We start from the raw sequence: 21,098 nt of genomic DNA on the forward strand, positions 1-21,098 counted from the left end.
CTTACCTTGACCTTAGAGAGTGCTGTGCTGTGCTCAGTCGTATTGACTCTGTGCGACCCCATGGACTGCAGCCCACAAGGCTCTTCTGTCTATGGGACTTTTCCAGGAAAGAATACTGGAGTGAATTGCCATTTCCTCCTTCAGGGGATCTTCCCCACCTAGAAATGGAACTTGCGTCTCTTGCATCGGCAGGCAGATTCCTTACCACTGTGCCGGCAGGGAAGCCCCAACCTTGATCTTAGACTTCTACTATTAAGTATGATATGAGTTGTAGGGTTTTTGTAGATGCTCTTTATCAGGTTATGTTAATTATCTTCTCCTAATTTGCTGAGAGTTTTAATCATAAGCAGGGTATTAGATTTTGTAAACAAATGCATTTCTGCATTAATTGAAATGCCATTATGAATGTTGGTGATAAACAGTAGATTGCATTGATCGAGCTTTGCATATTTAACTAGGCTTGTATACCTGGAATAAGAGCCACTTGATCATGGTACAATTTTTTTTAACATCTTGTTGGTTTCCCATATTTTGTTGCAGATTTTTGTTGAGGATTTAGGTTCCTGAGAAATATGGGTCGGTACATTTGTTGTTTGCTTGCTTTTTGGTGCTACCTTTGTCTCGTTTTAGCATCAGGATAATATGGCCCTCATAAAATTTGTTGTCCTTCTTTCTTCTTTCATCTATCATCTGGAAAAGAAGTGTCACTCCTGCCCTTTCCCACCCCTACCTGCTCCCCTGCAGAGGGGAGGAAGGAGAGGACAAAGACCTCTAAGGACAAAGAGGCTTCCCAGATCATGCTACTGTCCTGGGTCTCTCCTGCTAGCTCTGCCTGCCTGCCTTAATATCTTTGAATGGAAAATGGGAATCTCAAGCCCAACAAAGGAGGAGGCTACCTCCTCTGGTCACCTATTCCTAGCAGTGTTCCCAATACATCTCACTTGCTGGTGGGGTCAGGTTCATGTGGTGTTGTCAGAGGGAGTCTGGGAAAGGAATGAGCTGCCTACTATTGCTAGGTTGAAAATCAAGGTATCCTGGGTCTGGATGGCCTTCCTTTGTTGGGTAGGGGGATTCTATTGTTCCTACAGTTATATTGTTTCTACAATCTTAGGGTCACAAAACACCTTGCTTTCTTCTAAACACATTTCACATTTCTCTTTCAGTTGTCTCATGCCCCATTTCCAGGGTCTATATTTGTACTTAGCAGCGGGGAGTGAGAAAAACAGGTCTACACTATCTTATCCTGTCTGGACGTGACCTTCACTTTTAATCATAGATGCACAAGGACAGACTCAGTCCCAGAAGTCCTTGAATTCTTGAAGAATTACTTGAATTCTGCATAAGCAGACAAGGATTTAATATGACAATGAGGAAGAGGAGGAGAAAGAACCATTCATCTTTGGAATTGACTTCAAGCTGATACAGTGCCAATGAGAAGAGAGACAAAAACAGACCAACGTGGAAACAGGGAACAAAGGTCTTTCCTTTGTAATAGGTGCTGGCCAGCTTGTCTTTTCTTGGTATTTACCTCTCTGCTTCATACTTTTAATATAAAACAAAGTTTTAAAATATCCAACATTTAATTATGGATTATGAAAAATCGGTCAAACTTGGAGAGCAACTGTACTGTCAGTCAGTCAATCAGCAGATTCAAAAGGAAGTTTAGCTCAAACTGCTGGACAAGCAAACAACACTATCATTCATCAGCGATAGGTTGAATGACACATCGGGTGGTAATAACATGTTTGTTACTTAACTTGCTGCCTTATCTTCCTTTTCTTTTAATCATCATTTGTAGAAAATATATATTGCTTCCTTAGGGAGCATTACATGAATTTATTTCCTACCTTGAAGAGAAACTATTTTGAGTGCTTGCCCTCCTTATTGATTAGCTTCTGCCTGTGAAAGTGAAATCAGATACTACTCATTGAAACTCCTCATTGAAAATTTCAATTAAATAGGCCAACATTTGAGATTGCTAAAGAGAGCAGTACATTCTTTGGCTGAAATGGATTGCCTTGAAATAATAGGGAAAATGATTTTAGACATAGCTTGTGTCCAACACTTGTTATTTTTGAAACCAGTCCAGTTGCTATATCGTTAATCAATTTTAAACATTTTATTGGTACATTTTAACTCATTTTTGAGAATAATCTGCCCACCTAGAGTAGGTGTTCCCCTTTGCAAAGAGTGATATAACAAAGGAAAATTACTATGATCAACTTTGCAAAGTTATACTGCATAAATAATTATTATAATACCCAATTCAATGTAATGCTACTGTACGAATAACTTAAAGTAGAATCATAATCATATACCATGTATTGTTCCCCAAACTGTCAAGAAGCAAATTTACATCACTTCAGAAGCCAACCAAATTTTAAGTAATGGTCACTGGTAAGTATTCCTACTCTTAAGAAAGCTTATAATAGCAACTGTACTCTGGCTCTAAAAATAGCACTCTCCCACTCAGAAAATACTAGCAGCAGTAGCAACAGAAGTCCAACTGGAAATCCTAGGGAAAAATGCTTCTGCATTTATGAAAGATCTACAAGTTCTTCTGAACTATAATAAATTTATACTTAAATGAGACATACTAGAAATTCTGCTGTACTTGATTACTTTTTGAGTCACAGAAGAATGTTTATATTTTTAAATGATACCAGAAGGAACCCTAACAGATATTGATATTTGTAAAGAAGTGAAAAACATAGCTAAAACCTAGTTAACATTGATTATATGCTATTTATCTGTTTCTAAAGAAATGATTAGATTACCTTACTATAGTCGATATATTCAGATAACCTAACTTTTTAGTCAGTATTTCTGTATTCACAAATTAAGTTCTAGGTAACCTAACTTTGTATCCTAGATGAAAGGACACAGTTTCTGATTACTTACACTTTTCTAGTGATATTCAAATATTATTGAAAGACTAGTATATACCACTGTTGTTAGTTGCTCAGTCATGCCTGACTCTTTGTGACCCCATGGACTGCAGCCCACCAGGCTCCTCTGTCCATGAGATTTTCCAGGCAAGGATACTGGAGTGGGTTGCCATTTCCTTCTCCAGGGAATCTTCCCCACCCAGGGGTCAAACCCGGGTCTCCTGCACTGCAGGCAGATTCTTTACCAACTGAGCTACAAGGGAAGCCCACCACTTAGTTGTTCATAAACTCCTTAAGAGCAGAGATCCAGTCTTATTTACCTTCATGATCCTAGAACGTTGTGTCATGTAATATATGACATTCTGGATGTTCACCATATATTTATTAATTTTAAAAGATAAACTAGTAGAGAGGTGTTAGTTTAACTAGTATTTGTATACCAAGCACTATGCTAGGCCACAGTCCTCACAAAAATCCTATCAGATCCATGTATTGGTTAGCAATCTTTTGGTGGCAAATAATAGAACATGTAATCAAAATCTAGCTCAAGTAATAAAAGCAAAGTATTGGCTTGTATAACTGAAAGGTCCAGTAGTAGTTGAGTCTTCAGGTACAATTTCAACATTGCTCTGGCTGAATTTCTCTTCAGTTCTCTCAGCTTTGCCCTCTTTTGTACATCAAATCCATTTCAGCTGGCTTCCTTTGTGATAGCAAAATGGCTGCAGTCATTCCACGACTCACATTAGCACATCACACCATATGTAAGAGTGGTGAGAGTCTCTTACTATTGCAGAGTCTGAGAAGAGTTAGCATGTATCCCAGAAGCCTCATCTCCACCCTCTAAGGTCTCTAGGCAGCCTTAGCCTACATTGATGAAATGATTAGTTTGTCCTCATCAAAGCCAACTATTAGAATTATGTTTAATCCTTTCCAAACTGCCACTGGCTGGGAAATAGGGGAATTTTCTTAGGAAAAGGGAAAAGAGAACTGAATGCCAGGAAGGCCATCCACATATGTCCACTAGACATATCTCTAGCTTCAGAGAGTTTAACTTGCCTGAAGCAGAGAATGGTTTAAACCTAGACTGGAATTCTAAAGCTTGTGTTCTTTGCACCTTAAATTTTTTCAGGTGTTTAAAGAAACTACCAGATACTACAAAGCATCATCCTTGCGCTAACTTTAGAAAGCTAGAACTAAAATAGTCTTATCCTAGGAAAAAATGAAATTTAAATGTCTTCTCACACTTCTCTAACTCCCACCATCCTTATTTCCCCGTTCCAAGTTCAGAATCCTTCCCATTGTTTCAGCGCCAGTCTTGTGCTCTTATACTCGCAGGTCTGTGGGATCTGTTCCAAAACTGTCTCCCTCCTCTTCGTTCTTGTGGAATTTCCATTCCTTTGATGAAACGACTCAGCATTAATAATAATATACTGCGTTAGCATGTCAGGAATATTTGTAGTTTATATCAGAGAACTTTTTGGACACAATCTAACACTCTTGCCCCCAAGATCTCTCTAGAAGGCATTTTAAGGGATGGAAATACCAAGGGTGGGTGAGGATCTGGTTGCAGACAAACCTTTCTAGAACTCCTGAGTTCAGACACTGAAAGTGATGGTTCCTGTTGCTTTTGTGAATGAGTTGAATGGCATGCCAGAGAGTCCTTTTCCTAACAGTTGACTCTTGAACAACACAAATTTGAACTGCTCAGGTCCACTTGTATGAAATTTTTTTTCAACAGTAAATACTATAGGAACCAAAGTTGGTTGAATCCACAGATGTGGAGGCTTGGATGTGGAAACCACATATGTGGAGGGCTGACTATAAATTACATGTGGATTCTTGACTGCATATAACTGCACTGAGGGTTGGTGCCGTGAACCAACCCCTTCCCTTTGTTCAAGGGTCAACTGTATTGTTTTTTTCCTTAGACCCCTGTTTTTTCCCCAGAGTATTCCAACTGGCAAATGCTCTTTCCCACCCCCACCATACATTTTCAGGCCCATTTTATATTTAAAAGTTGTTATTTGATTGATATTGCTTATGTGGTGGCTGTTCCATTTTCAGATTGTTCTTTTGTCTACTACGCTTAATTTATATTCTCATTTAAACATTACTCCCCCCCAAAAATAAAAATGACTCCCAGATTTCAATTTGCTTTTGAATGAGATTTTATCCTTCCCACCTCCCAAAAAAGAAAGTTTCACTTTCTTAAGGCCTTTAAACTCCCAAGAACTTATAATAGAAAAAAGAAAAAAAACAAAAAAACAATATGCCTTAGAAAGTCTAGAAATTCACATTTTAAGAATGATAAATTTGGGAATTTATTCATCAAAATGTCAGCTACTTCATAGCCATATAAAGCCAACCCCAGTTGAATTCTAAATTCAGGAAACCGGGATGAAGTTGAGTGGTACAGTGTTGGTTAGGAAAAAGGAAAGTTACATTAATTCAAACTGCCCACATATGTCCAGTCAGATCTGGTTTGAGCTGGTGAAAGCTCCACCAAGGATTTTTAAAACTCTTAAGTGAGCCAGAATTAGACCATGCATTCTAGGTTACTGACCCTTGCTGTAATGCATGCAGGCTGACAAGAAAGTCTCTGTGTACTTGTTTTACGCTCATAAGATTTACCGATGTTTTCCTCTGCGTTGCAATCACAAATGTTTGCTGCTTAGCTGCCTGCATATAGGACATCCCTTCCCGCCCACTACCCACGCACAGAAACACTGCTCTTTCAATAGTCTGAGCTGTTCAGCCACTGCAGAACCAACCCACACACAGTAACCGTTAAAGTGCTTATTATGTCCTCCTTAGAATCTGATTTGTTAAATTCTGTTGTTTTCCCTAATCAGATACAACATTTTACATATTTACAGACTTTTTCCTAAGATGAATTTTAAAAGATCCCTAATGATCTTTGCAAGACAATGTCACAATTGTTGAAGTTTTGAATAATTTCTATGGCCAACAGAATGGAGTTTCTTTTAAGAAAAAAAAAAACCACCTAGTACTAGAAAAATCAGGGAATTTCAGATGTGGGTGGCATTGACTTGGACATATCCATTTAAGCTGAAATTAACTAAGTTATGGGTGTGATTCTGTCTGTCAACATTTGTAGAGCTTTCCTACACTCTTAATGTGATAGTTGGCACCCTGGGGATGGGGAGTATGGGGTATAAGTTGAGGGGTAGAGTCAGCATTCCCATTAAGAGTTCCTGGTCATTGCTTCAGGCTGAATATAAAAAATTCTCCCTGCCCACTCAATAACAGACAAGGCCAGCCTAAAGCAGAGAATCTGAATTGAGTAGTTAATGTATAATATTAGTAAAGAAGAAGTTTGGAATGTAGGCTGAGGGCCTTAAAATTTATATATAAAAAGACAATTTGTTACCATTGTATGTTTCCATGAATTGTATGTGCAAATTTGATTGTTGGTTCTTTTCAAGTATCAGAGCAGCAATCTTAGACCTACATTCTTTGCAGGCATACTACTGAAATGTTATTTTTTTAATGCTTCTTTTATATTAGAGTTATGTTAAGAAAGACTAGCAAAGCTGAACTCTGCCTCTACAACTTTCATGAAACACATTTATTAAGTACCTACTAAGTGATCATGGTGCTGGATACAGAGAGATAAAAAGATAAGAAAAGCAAGGAAGAGCCCTGCATTTGAGGAGCTCTGTCTAATGTGAAGGGATACATTTAAACAAATAATAACCATCTAGCATAATTAATTCTATAACTGAGACATATACTCAAGGAAACACTGACTCACAGGGAAAATGATTTGGAAGGCTGGAATAAACACTGGTGTTAAACAGGAGGGATATTTAAATGGGATGGATGTTTAAGTGGTCAAGTTAGGGAAGAATAACTTCCTATATGAGTGAGAAAGCTGGCTTAAAACTCAACATTCAAAAAACTGACATGGTATCTGGTCCCATCACTTCATGGCAAATAGATGGAGAAACAATGGAAACAGTAATAGATTTTATTTTCTTGGGCTCCAAAATCACTATAGACAGTGACTGCAGCCATGAAATTAAAAGACATTTGCTCTTTGGAAGAAAACCTATGACAAATGTAGAAAGCATATTAAAAGGCACAGACATCACTTTGCTGACAAAGGTTTGTATAGTCAAAGCTATGGTTTTTCCAGTAGTCATGTACAGATGTAAGAGTTGGACCAAAAAGGCAGAGCACTAAAGAATTGATGCTTTCGAATTGTATTGGAGGAGACTCTTGACTCTTGGGCTTCCCTCATAGCTCAGTTGGTGGAGAATCTGCCTGCAATGCAAGAGACCCCGGTTTGATTCCTGGATCGGGAAGATCCCCTGAAGAAGGGATAGGCTACCCATTCCAGTATTCTGACCTGAGGAAGAATTCCATGGACTGTATAGTCCATGGGGTCACAAAAAGTTGGACACAACTGAGTGACTTTCATTCAGTCAGACTCTTGAGAGTCCCTTGGATAGCAAGGGGATCAAATCAGTCAATCCTGAAGGAAATCAACCCTGAATATTCATTGGAAGGACTGATGCTGAAGCTGAAGCTCCAATGCTTGGGCACCTGATGCAAAGAATGGACTCATTTGAAAAGATCCTGATGCTGGGAAAGATTGAGGACAAGAGGACAAGGGGGTGACAAAGGATGAAATGGTTGGGTGGCACCATCGACTTAACGGACTTGAGTTTGAGCAAACTCCGGGAGATAGTGAAGGACAGAGAAGCCTGGTGTGCGGCGGTCCATGGGGTCACAAAGAGTCGGACATGACTTAGTGACTGAACAACAACAGCTCATGATACCTTTAGTTTCTCATGTAATCTTGTAACTTAGGAGTATTGGTAATGAATTCTCAAACAGTGTGGCCCTCTGTGCCGCCTTCTTTCCGTGGTCGTAGAGCCCTGGTCTCTGTTGGCCTCTGCTCTAAGGCACATCTTGTATTCAACTGAAAAGGATTTAATGATCTCTGATTAAACTATCAGTGAGCATCTTGCCGCAGGACAAGTGGGCTTATGCAGGTTGGTTACAGCTATGTGGAGCAGGTTTAAGAAGGGGGGTCAGAGTGCTAGATACTCACTGAGAGCATTTGAATGAAGGACATACATTTCTATCTGTTGAGTGGTAAATTAAAGCTCCAGTCTAAGGTTACACAGGCACTATTAGAGCTGAATTTCTAACAGTTTCCCTGACTTTAGAGGGGAAATGGACTCATGCTAACAGCTGAGCAAAGGTTTACTTTAAGGGAGAATGACACCACATACTGTCTGTTAAACTGCGTGGGGGAGTACATTGGAAATTATTTGATATTTTTTAAAACCTTACATATATTATCATTAGTGTTTTGGATCTGTTCAATATTTACTAAAATAAACTTAAAAGGTAGAATTAAAAAGGAATACTGGATGAGCCAGAACTCTATGAAGAGATGATTCTTAATTGAAAAAGAGAGAAAATGTGGCAGACAGTCAATTGGCATCATTAGGATCCCACCAGGAATATCAAAATTGTTCTGATGGAGGAAGTATGGTGCTTGGAAATCCAGAAGCAATCAAATAGGGAGCCCCAGAGGAGTCTGGTATTAGGGAACAGGGTACCAGGCATCCACTGGAAGGGAAGCAAAGCAGCTAAGCCTATTGTGGGGATGAGGGCATAGCAAGAAGCATAGCAGGGTCCTGGTTCAACCCAGATCCAGGAAATAAGATAAGGTCCGGTCCCTAGAACTGGAATCTCATAAACAAGAAGTCCTCAAGAATAAGGCAGAGCCTATTCTAGAACCAAACCACAAGGCAAAGCCTAACCAACAAAGAGCTCTTTAATGTACTTAATGCTCTCAAAGCTGAACTAGTTTTTCAGTTCTTTCTCAAGAATAAGAAAGGGAGGGGAGGGCTGAAGACAGTGTCAACAGCATAGGGTTATGGAGAAAGGAGGGTATTGGGACAATGACTATGAGAAAAATATTGCCTGTAAGGCTTATCTGTTGGTTTTTCCTTGCTTTCTTCTGGTAATAGCCTCCTAGTTTCCTTTTCCGATCTCTCCACATCCCCCATGAATAAAAACATAGCAGTTTGTCCATCAAAGAGTCTTGCCCACCCAGATCTAGGACCCTAGCTAGATAAATTGTCCTCTCTCTAACCCAAACTTGAATCTCAAAAGAAGAAATGAAGAGAAGGGAAATAACTGGTGCTATTTCATTCCTTGGTCTGGATTTCAATGAGCACTCGGATCACCAAAGCAGTTCTGGTTCCTGTCCTTTCCGAAGTCTGTGTCTTTGGTATTTCCTGGATCTTGGAAATACCAGTGATCCCTCTAGTGAATTACTTTTTTTCATTTCAGTAACTAAAGTCACTTCTATTGCCCACAACCAAAGTATCATATGTGATTCTTTATTGAAGATGACAGCAAGATTCTGGCTCTTTTCTGAATCAACCTTCCCAAAGGTAAAGTCAGGATCAGTGTCCCTGAATCTGGAGAGCCTCAGAATCATGTTTCTCCAGGAGACTACCAAGCCCTGCAGACTCTTGCATCTCAACCTTCTTCCACCCCACTTTCTGTCAGAGAGTGAAATACATTTTCTTAAGCCCCAAAATGCTCAAAGCTTGACCTGGATCTCTGTGATTTTCCTAAAATTTAGAACATTTCTCATGGGTGTGCTAAATCTTTTCTTTCATGGTCAAAGTTTGAAAGAAATATCAGATCTAAAATAAATACATCATACTATACAAAAAAATTATTTTTCAATGTGCTGAAATTGAGTGAAAATTTTAGTGGACAGCAAATATCTTTAACTTACATCAGGCTGAACATGACCATTTTATTATAAATTTGAACAAGAGAATGGTCAAATTTTTTCTTATTGAAAAGCCTAGGAGGAACATCATCCTTTTTATGTCCATGATGAAAGATTAAAAAAGAAAAGCATATATTGAAAAAAGAAGCATACCATTTAAGAATTTACAAACTTGTGTAGACATGACACTTTTCTTTCTAAGTCTTTATTTCAACCACAACAATTTCATTATAAAAACTCATAAAGCCATAAATGGAGAAGATAAAACAATGAACCTTAAATACAAAGAGGTATCAGAAGTTATTCATAATCATTTTCACTGGCAATCCATATGGTATTGATTTTCTCTTCTTGCAACTCTTGCAGTAATGTCCTTGGCTTGAAATTCAACCTAAGCTAGGAAGTAGTAGCAAATAAAGCAATTCCAACTTAAGGAAATTGAAAGAGAAAACAAGACAGCAGAAGCCTGGATACACTTCAGAGATGAAAATAACTGTCAGCTGACAGTTAATTCTGCTGGTTAGAAGATGGTGCCAAGGTGCCCCAGGCTGAGAGTGGGCCCGTGTGGACTTCTGGGTTTCACTCTGTTCCACAGCTAGAGATTAACCAGTACCGTCACCGGTCAGGAGCGTCTTTAGTCAAAGGAGAAGAGACTGAGAGTCTCCACAACTCCAAAATCTACTCAAAGTGTATGCCCTACTGATTGCCGGTCAATCGCATTATTTGAGTACACGAGGAGAAGCAGAATCTCATTCAAATTTTAAGGAATTGATCAAATTGGAAAAATTTTAAACTATCATGCATTAAAGCCGAGACCATTAAAGCAGCCCTGGGGATATTCATTCCAGAGTGGAGCACAATAATTTCTTACAAAACAGAACATGCTGAGGCCTACGTTGAGTAATTCACAGTTACAGATCAAAGCCCAAAGTTTCAACTGGATTCAAAATAAAGGCGCATCAAATCACAGAATTTTACTTTAAGTGTAATTTCAGTAGTTTTGAGGGATTCAGTAAAAATAACTTTCAAAGGATAAATTATGCTTTCCTGACCTTGCCTGCTTGTTAAGTGGCTTCAGTTCTGTCCAACTCTTTGTGACACAAGGACTGTAGCCCACCAGGCTTCTCTGTCCATGGCAGTCTCCAGGCAAGACTGCTGGAGTGGGTTGCCATGCTCTCCTCCAGGGGATCTTTCCAACCCAGGGATAAAAACTCTCCATCTTTTATGTCTCCTGCATTGGCAGGCGGGTTCTTTTTACCACTAGCGCCACCTTCCTGATCTCACAGTATTGTTTTTTCATCATCATTAATCAAATCTGAGTCATATACAGAAAACCAGTAAGCATGATAGAAGATGAACTGTGTCTGCCTCTAAATTACAAGACATTTGCTTTGTAGTTATAAGACATTTGCTTCTAAGTATTTATTTTCTTTCAGCTTCTTTTTAAAATTACATTTTTGGAGAACATTTACTGTCTAATAAAACTTACATCCAAAAGAAGGCAACCATTATTTGGCATCAAAGATAGGTCATATAAATAACTTAAAAGATTTTTCAAAATAATAATACGAAGCATCATTTAATTTTTAGGAGTGCAATGTGTGGGACATGAGTCACATTTATTTTCACAAAGTTTTCACAAACTTCTTGTAGCCCCGTAGGAGATGTGTACCGGGTTGCAAATGGTAGAGTCCCACAGTGGGGCAGGGGTGAAATCCATGTTGGCGTGTAAGGGGTGTAATCTGTGGCAAAAAGAAGAAGGTCAACAGCGTCACACCCAAACTAAAAACCTTCAGTGTCCGTGTGGGTGGTTCTCTTAATCTCAGCATGCTTACACTCTTGTCAATCTTCTCAGGATCTTCCAGACTGGGGGCCGAGCGGTTTCCTGAACTATACCTACACTGATTTCTTTCTGCTAAAGCATGGAACGAGCATTGCACAGTTCTTTTCCCCTCAGCTCACCACTCTTGTGAGCAGGAAAGACAAAAACAGAAACCATACACCCTGAACTTGGTAAGCACCTATCCTTCTCTAACATTGAGGGATATTTAATTATTCAGGTGTTTTTCCAAGCTAATGTTTTACAAACTCATAGATTACTGGAGCTAGAAGCTGCTATATAGTTCACCCAATCCAACTCTTCATTTATTGATGAGACAAAATTCTGTCCTAGAGCCAGATTTGTCCTAATCCCTGTCTCCAAAGCATGAAAATGATACTTTTTGGTCAGATTTACCATTCTGTTGGAATTGTTTTTTATTCTCTTGTTCCACAGCTTGGAATCACTAATTTATTCTGAGTGATGAAAGACTTAAATACATTAGCTTTGCAAAATACACAGTGCTCTGCTTTGACTAGAATAGCCATTTGAAGGACCAAGTAGTATGTGCTCATTAATGCAGAAAACAAATGCTTACTGTAAATTTTTTTTATAGGCTATAGCTCATTAGAACACATGATTAATTAGATGTCCAAAATGTACCTGGGGAGAGCTTTTATGCTGTCTTTGTGGTGATCTGACATTGGTATCAGATTCTACTGAGCATCCGTCAGATCTACTGCTGCTGCTGCTGCTAAGTCACTCCAGTCATGTCTGACTCTGTGCGACCCCATAGACGGCAGCCCACCAGGCTCCCCCATCCCTGGGATTCTCCAGGCAAGAACACTGGAGTGGGTTGCCATTTCCTTCTCCAATGCATGAAAGTGAAAAGTGAAAGTGAAGTCGCTCAGTCGTGTCCGACTCTTCACGACCCCATGGACTGCAGCCTACCAGGCTCCTCCATCCATGGGATTTTCCAGGCAAGAGTACTGGAGTGGGGTGCCATTGCCTTCTCCTCGATGCTCCAAAATAAGCCATCCTAGGAAATAAACAGTTACCTAGTGGGAATCCAGATGGCCCAATACTCGCTGTTAGGAATCAATTGCTACTAAGAACGCTGACTGATAACAAGTTGGTAAGATGAGTGGGTAAGGGAAACTTTGATGGAATGCAATGAATCTGGATTGTTTATCGGCATGTTTGGACATAAAGACAATATTTAGCTAATATTAAGGCATGGTAGTCTGTCAGCTTATTCATTCAGATTAAATCAAATTATCATCTAGAATGAAATATCTATTGAAGAAAGGACTTTGAGCAGCCTCATGGCTAATGTCATAAAATAATCTAACGAGCATGGCTAAAGTGATTATACATCTAGTTTCTCCCGGATATTTGATGTCTCTTGTCCCAGCATAGTTTTCTTTTCTTTTTTTAAAATTTATTTTATTGACATATAGTTTATTTATAATGTTAATTTCTACTATACATCAAAGTGATTTAGTTGTACATATACACACACATTTTTTCCATATTCTTTACCATATGGATTATCACAGAATATTGAACAACCATAATTCCCTGTGCTACACAGTAGAACCCGTTGTTTATCCATTCTATATGTAATAGTTTACATCTTTGAATCCCAAACTCCCAATCCATCCCTCCCCTACCCCTGATCCCCTTTGGAAACCACAAGTGTGTCCTCCATGACTGTGATTCTGTCTCACAGATAAATTCATTTGTGTCATAATTTAGATTCCACACATAAGTGACACCACACAGTATTTGTCTTTCCCTTTTCAACTTTGTCTTTCGCTTTTCTGACTCTCTTTCACTTACTGTGACAATCTTCAGGTCCATTTATGCTGCTGCACCTGGCATTATTTGGCTGAGTAGTATTTCGTCATATACAGGTACCACATTCTCTTTATCCGTTCCATCTGTTGATGAACATTCCGGTTGTTTCCATGTCTTGGCTATTAGGATAATTTTCATTAGCATATCATTCCCTTTCCCGCTCCAGACTCTCCTGGTGCGGTCAGTAAATCCTATGTTCAACCTAGAGCAGTTATTGAAAAAGAGTTGATTGGTGAGAATAGGAATAGGGATATTTGGAAGGAATAGAATGTCTCAAAGGTAGTGTCTTCTCCCTCTGGGGATAAATCTGTAACTGCCTTGCTTGAAGACTCTGTAATGGTCTTACCTGAGGAAGTTATCAAACAAGGAAAATCCTAGTCATGTGCCTGACCTCCACTGACCCTGACTGTCTCCAGGCCTATAATTAGAATCCTAGAGAAGAGCCACCCAGGCCCTATTTGATTTTTGTAACAACAACAGCACCTTTCTCGACTGGGAGAGGCCTGTGTTCAGCTAGCACAACAGAGTCGCAGTTCTTCACTTAATTCTCAGACCTGAGTCCCTACAGAACCATCCCTAAAACTCTGAGGTGATGCAGGATGCATTTTTGCCTTATCATATTGTTCATGGGGTTCTTGAGGCAAGAATACTGGAGTGGTTTGCCATTCCCTATTGTGGATGGTGACTACATCCATGAAATTAAAAGACACTTGCTCCTTGGAAGGAAAGCTATGACAAGGAAAGCTCATATTAAAAAGCAGAGATATCACTTTGCTAATAAAGGTCCACATAGTCTTTTCCAGTAGTCATGTATGGATGTGAGAGTTGGACTATAAAGAAGGCGGAACACTGAAGAATTGATGCTTTTGAACTCTGGTGTTGGAGAAGACTCTTGAGAGTCCCTTGGACTGCAAGGAGATCCAACCAGTCCATCCTAAAGGAAATCAGTTCTGAATTTATTCATTGAAGGACTGATGCTGGGAAAGGTTAAGGGCAGGAGGAGAAGGGGCCAACAGAACATGAGATGTTTAGATAGCATTACCGACTCAACGGACATGAGTTTGAGCAAACTCTGGGAGACAGGCAAGGACAGAAGCCTGGCATGCTGCAGTCCATGGGGTTGCAAAGAGTCAGACACGACTTAGCAACTGACCAACAACACAAGGATGCACTTAAGGGGACCTTGTAATACTTCATAAGTATGTTCTATGATTTTCTTTCTAGCTTTCCACAAAGGAAAATTTTCATTTATCAGAGTAACTGTGCACTGGGAAAATAGAACTACCCAGAACTTTCAGGGATATTTGGACATTGCTTTGAGCTAACACTAATTCCAAGAAATGGAGTTGATTCTCAGTGTGGTTCACTAGTTAGAATGGAGACTGAAAGCATTCAGGTTTTGAATAAAATTGTGAACCAAATCCAGCTCATCAAGGCCTAGTATGTCCCTGAACCTATCTGATAGTTGTTTTCCTGGTTTGTAAATGTAGTACCGGTACAGATAACCTCAGCAAATGGCCAAATCCCCACACTGGATTCCTGGTTCCTTAAGGATCAGTCTGTATCTCTTTTTCTGGCATAATTATTAATAATACTTCTTTTCAAGGGGCTTCCCTCATGGCTCAGCTGGTAAAGAATTTGCCTGCAATGCAGGAGACCCTGCGTTGATTCTTAGGTTGGGAAGATCCCCTGGAGAAGGGAATATTCTCCAGTATTCTGGCCTGGAGAATTCCATGGGCTGGATAGTCCATGGTGTCACAAAGAGTCAAACACAACTGAGCACTTTCACTTCACTTTTCACTATCAAAAGTAAACTGGTTTTGATGATAAATTATATGGTCACTCTAGCTGTTATGGTAGGAAGGTTCAGAGAAAAAAAACTTAGAGCTCCCCATCCCCATCAGAAAGCAGATCAAGAGCTGTATCATATCTGTGGGAGAAGGCTGGGAGAGGTGGTGGGGGGGAGATACAAAGTTAAATGCTACCTTCAAAGACTTAAAAGATTCCAAAGTAGTTTGTTTGGCCTAGGCTGAAATACCCTAGGTATTTCATAAACATTCACATCTAGTTGATTATCATAAACTGAATCGGTTTTTCAGGGGCTTGCCTGATGGCTCAGTGGTGAAGAATCCACCTGCCAATGCAGGAGACGCAGGTTTGATCCACAGTTTGGGAAGATCTCCTGGAGAAGGAAATGGCAATCCTCTCCACTATTTCTCACCTGGGAAATACTATGGACAGAGGAATCTGACAGGTTATAGTACATGGGGTTGCAAAGAGTCAGACATGACTCAGCGACTAAACAACAACTGTTTTTCAACTCAGAGTGGCCAATCCAGGTTTAGTTTCTTTACTGGAGCGAATAAAAGCAGTTTTTGGTTTGCATCTGTTGATCTGACAAATGCATTCTCAATAAACAGAAAATCTCGGAAATTTATCTTCCTTTCCTGCAGTAGTATACTTACCTTGTCTCAGGATTACAACTGCTCTTGAACTTTGTACAATTTGAACCTGAATGTCTCACCATTCTCATGCTAGTCTAATACATTATTACTCCATGCTGTAAACACCCAGGAAAAGAGGTATCATTGACCTTAGATAGGCTTCCCACTTATCTGAAGCACAGAGGAATATCGTTGTCACTATGAAGGACAACTTTGCCCCTGAAGAGAGAGTCATGACACTTGAAAGACCTCACTGGAGTTTGGAAGCAACATAAGGTAGAGGTTTGATTCAAAGCTGTCAAATTCGAGTGGGGCTCAGAACCTGTGAAGGCGGACAGTTCAAGCTGTACTGCATGCAGCTCTGCTCCTTTATGACCTGGTGAATCCAACAGGATTCCAAGTTTCTATAGCAGATTGGAATTCTCTCTAAATTCTGTGAAACTTTCAATACATACATCATAACAGAGGCCTGTAGGGTGCTGGCACATAAGCACACTCTCTTGGCCGAGTTAATAATTCTCCTTTTGAGAAACAGCTAGTAGGTCCTAGCAGAGATTGAGCACCTGTCCTTAGGATTCAACTCATGAACTTGCTATCATAAATGAAATATTTGCAATAGAATCGGATGTGCCCTGAGACACACTGTGCTTGCTTGGCGAACACATAAAGTGGTCACATTGAGACAAGAAGAACCTAGGCATGGGCTTAACTACATGGACTCCCCATCACCAAGGCTGGCCTGCCTACTCCCAGCACTGAATGTCCAACTTGACCTTTGTGTTAACTAAATTTGAGCCTCTGATGTGGTCCCCAGCTCCAAGGGGACCAGACAAGCAATTGGTGTCAGGCAGAGTATGCTGATTCAGGAAGGGGTAGTTTTTGTTTTCGTTGGAAGGATATTTATTTAGGATCTGGATTTGCCTTTCCTGGCTACTATACATCTGCAAGCAACACAATCTACGGATTTAATGAACACTTGGTTTGTTAGCAACTTCTTTTTCAAAATGTTACCTTTTAAACTTCTATATTGCAGTACAGTTTAGTAACAGTGTTGTGATGGTTTGAGCTGTACAGGGAGGTGATTCAGTTATACATATAGGTGTATCTAATTCTTTTTAAAATTCTTCCCCCATTTAGATTGCTACATAATATTGAGCAAGAGCTCCCTGTGTTCTGCAGCAGGTCCTTGTTGGCTATCCAAAAAATGTTACTTTTAATAAGTTTACTTTTTAGTGAAATAATGCAATATACCGATACCTTTAGGGTTGCAGGGCACCATGTGACATCACTTGATAGCTTGCCTTATAGAGGAAGAGAATGCCTATTGAATATTCAGTTATATAGCTTGGGGAACTCCTCTGGGTGCTATTCTGTAGATGCCTTTGTACTCTGAACCAGAGGCAGATACTTGGTGCTTTTCCACTACAGCAATAATATATGGGTCCAAGAATCAGTGGATGGTACTGGGAGTGGCACCTCTCACTATTAAACCTAATGACCTACTTGTCCTTCCTTCTTGGGGCTTTGCTGATTTAGCATTCTTAGTGCTCAAAGATTTCTTTCAGCAGATAAACAATTATGGTTTCACTGAATTGGAAGCAACAACCTTGATCTAGCCATTTGGGGGTTCTCATGAAATTGGAAGGGCTTTCCTGGTAGCTCAGCTGGTAAAGAATCTGTCTGCAATGCAGGAGACCCCAGTTCGATCCCTGGGTTGGGAAGATCCCCTGGAGAAGGGCATGGCAACCCACTTTGGTATTCTTGCCTGGAGCATCCCATGGACGGAGGAGCTGGGCAGGCTACAGTCTATGGGGTAGCAAAGACTTGGACATGACTGAGCGACTAAGCACAGCACATGCCCTTGGAAAACAAGCCAAGGATGGGGCTATAGTCTGTCTGTGACATATAAGATATACTGTTTATGTTATGGAATCTTGTATAGAAATTAGTTTGGGGGGCTTAATGTATTAAAGTGTCTTGTTCTAATAAAATCGGTAAATAATAACAATTTTCTGTTACATGTCAGTAAAGGGTCTTGAAGAAGGAGTGTTTCTTCCTAGTTTCCACAGAAGAACCACATTTTTTTTTCTTTTTTTTTAAAATATGGAACGCTTCACGAATTTGCGTGTCATCCTTGCGCAGGGGCCATGCTAATCTTCTCTGTATCGTTCCAATTTTAGTATATGTGCTGCCGAAGCGAGCACAAGAACCACATTTTTGGTGATGGTTACAGGGATGTCCTAAGTTACAGTGATGTTTAGCAGAATTAAATCTATGAAAAATAAATGTAGTTACTACCTTGCAAAAGGGTAAAGAGGTGTTTAGATACACTGAGGGTACAGCTAGGATGTTTTCTAGTCATGCAAATCTTTTGTTGTGTTGGACTTTTCCTTCTGTATACACCCTTATAATCCCTCTAAAGCATTCTAAAACTTGACTCTTTTTACAAGTATGGAGAAATGAGTAAAGGAGGATGGCACATGGAGATGAAAGAGACCCAGATTCAATCCCTGAGTCAAGAAGATCCCCTGGAGGAGGGCATGGCAACCCACTCCAGTATTCTTGCCTGGGAAATCCCATGGACAGAGGAACCTGGCTGGCTACAGTCCATGTGGTTGCAAAGAATCGGACACGACCTAGCACACACTCCTGCACATGATACATGAGGAAAATTGTCTTCCTCTTTTAAGATAAACCCCCCAGAAAAGTCATGTGAATGACTTTCAGATGTCCCCACATTTCTCAAGAATAATTTCTGATAAACACTCTTGGTCACATGCCTGAGTGTAAGCCTCCAGGAACATGAAGATGAAACATTTGACTACTGTGGCTTCTATAACAGATGATATTGCAAATTGGGGATTCTGCACAAATAAAAAGGGGTTGGAGATGGTGGGACCCCTCTCTCACCTCATGAAAAGGCAATAAAAATGTCAACTGTCTTATATCACTATAATTAGTATGTGGTATATTTATAAAAATAAGTCAATATATAAATAAACAGAAAAATCTTTTTTTAAAAATCTGTCATTTCTAGGAATTCAGTTGTTGGAAATAATTATTTGAAAGCCTTGATTAAAGACAACACAATTTCAGGGTTACAAAAGACTTTTGATACCCCCTTGCAGTTTAGTGACTTGAGATTTTCCTTTGGAGGACAGAATATCATATGATGCTGACAAATGCAGTGACAATTTGACCGGCATAGTTTCTTGTGATACTGGAGGTGACTAATGATAGACTCTTTTGGGTACAGTCTCGTAAGGTCTCCTGTTTACTTGTCTAGGCTCCGTTGGAAGGATTGGGGTACACTGCAAGGTGTTGCCTGCAGAAGCCTGCAAGGAGGTGAAGGTCAAGCAGGTCAAGGTGAAGTGATTCCCTAAGCAGCCAGAAGCAGCAGCATCAAGGAGTGAGTGCAAGTCATGATGGGGTAGGGATGCCAACAGCAAGGAACAAGTGATGAATAAGGTCAGATGTTGGGAAAGCAGGAATAAATGTAAAAGTGGAAGGGCCAGGGTGAAAACTGAAGTACCAGTTGTGTGGTATGTGAACAGCCTGGAACATGCTGAAGCTTTGCAGGACCGAGCACCAGTCAGAAATCTTCTGGGTCAGAGGAAGGAGGCTGAGTTACAGGTAGATGCTCAGCATGTGAAAACCTCTAGATTTCTGCATCATTGGTTATTGAACCTAGTCATGCCTAGAATCAGATAGGCTTTTGCCTGCACCTACATTCGTAGCATCATTGCCGGCAGGCAGAGTTCTGCAACTGGGCGATGCCCCCCTTTTCTCTTTCTGGGTCACTGGGCTACCTTTACCTGTGAAAAAGAAAGGTGATCTGCTCTGCCTCATCGAATTACGAGAGAACTCTCTGCACCCCTTCCACTTTTATTTGGAGCAAATACTGGTCTCCTTACATGTAAAGGGGTTCCTCCAAAACCAAGCAGCTTGTTGTCCTCTTCCCCACGTTTGAGAGATTGGAAATCACTCTATGACACGTGGTAGGCTACTATATGCTTTATACAGTTAAAATATCTTTAAAAATCTCAAGGAAAAGAAACGTAATTGTTCTTGTGAGCAATGCTATTTATAGTGTGTTATACAAAATTCCAGCAAATCAGAAGAGAAGAAAAAGAAACCAAACATTATATCTGTTATGCAAAACTTGAAACAAATGAGTACTATTGTTTGGAAGTTAAACAAAATACAGAAATAGATTTATATAAATGCTATCATACTTTAAGCCAAGTTATTTTCTATAAAATGATGACTGAATTCTCAAACAGCTTCAATTCTTCTAGACCTTTGAATCTCAACCATTTAATATTTGATAAATGTGAAGGCATTATGTTTGACTCCATATTTCCATGGTCTGATGTTATCTTTTTGTTAACATATTCTTATTAAATAGCTATATGGAATTGAAGGTAACAAGTAGGCCAAAATAAAAGTAAAGGAATCACTTATTGAAATTTTATTATGTACAAAATGAAAAACATTTCCTACCTCAGAATGTAATATAAATTGCAAAGGAAAAAATTATTTTTCCCACGTAACCATTATTGATATGTAGTTGATCAGTCCCATACCTACTATCAATGAAATTAAAGAAGCCAGTGTGAGTTCTTGCCCTCAAGGAACTCATGTTACAGCCATCTCTGACTTCTACCTTTCCCTTATGCTTAATATTTGGGCTTCTCCGGTGGCTCAGACTGTGAAGAATCCACCTGCAATGCAGGAGGCCAGGGTTTGATCACTGGTTTGTGAAGATCCCCTGAAGAAGAAGAAGGAAATGGCTGCCCACTCCAGTATTCTTGCCTGGAGAACCCCATGGACAGAGGAGCCTGGTGGGGTACAGTCCATTGGGTCGCAAAAGAGTTGGACACGGTTGGGTGACTAACCAATATGCTTAATATTTACAAGCTGTCAAATCTGGTCAATCTGATTTCTGCATGATTACTCAAACTTATTTTTTTCTTTCTGATCCCCTAACAACTAGACAATTTAGACTTTTGTTATAGCTTTTAAAGCTTATTTACTGTGACCAGGTAATCCATGCACATTTTTTATTTTAAAATATTGTTAAATACTAAATACATTGAAATATTCTGACAGTAAACAATCTCTCTCTCCCACACCTGTTTGTCCTCCCATCCTCTTCTCCGAGGCAACCACTCTTATCAGTTTTTTTTTTTAATTCAAAAAAATACCTGAGCAGGTATTTAATGTCTATGTAAGTGTTTATTTGTATTTTATACAAATGATAGCATGCTATATACTACATTCTGTGTCCTGTTTTT

General features: G+C 39.7%; 1 non-coding gene across 1 annotated transcript; it reads right to left on the bottom strand.

The window, feature by feature from the left end:
* Positions 1 to 17,898: 17,898 nt before the first annotated feature.
* LOC122701065 lies at positions 17,899 to 18,005 on the bottom strand. The gene has a single exon (XR_006342915.1). It is a non-coding gene; the product is annotated as a U6 spliceosomal RNA (small nuclear RNA).
* Between the last annotated feature and the right edge of the window lie 3,093 nt (positions 18,006 to 21,098).

The sequence above is a fragment of the Cervus elaphus genome, chromosome 9, assembly GCF_910594005.1.
Source record: "Cervus elaphus chromosome 9, mCerEla1.1, whole genome shotgun sequence".
In the NCBI taxonomy this organism is placed as follows: domain Eukaryota; kingdom Metazoa; phylum Chordata; class Mammalia; order Artiodactyla; family Cervidae; genus Cervus; species Cervus elaphus.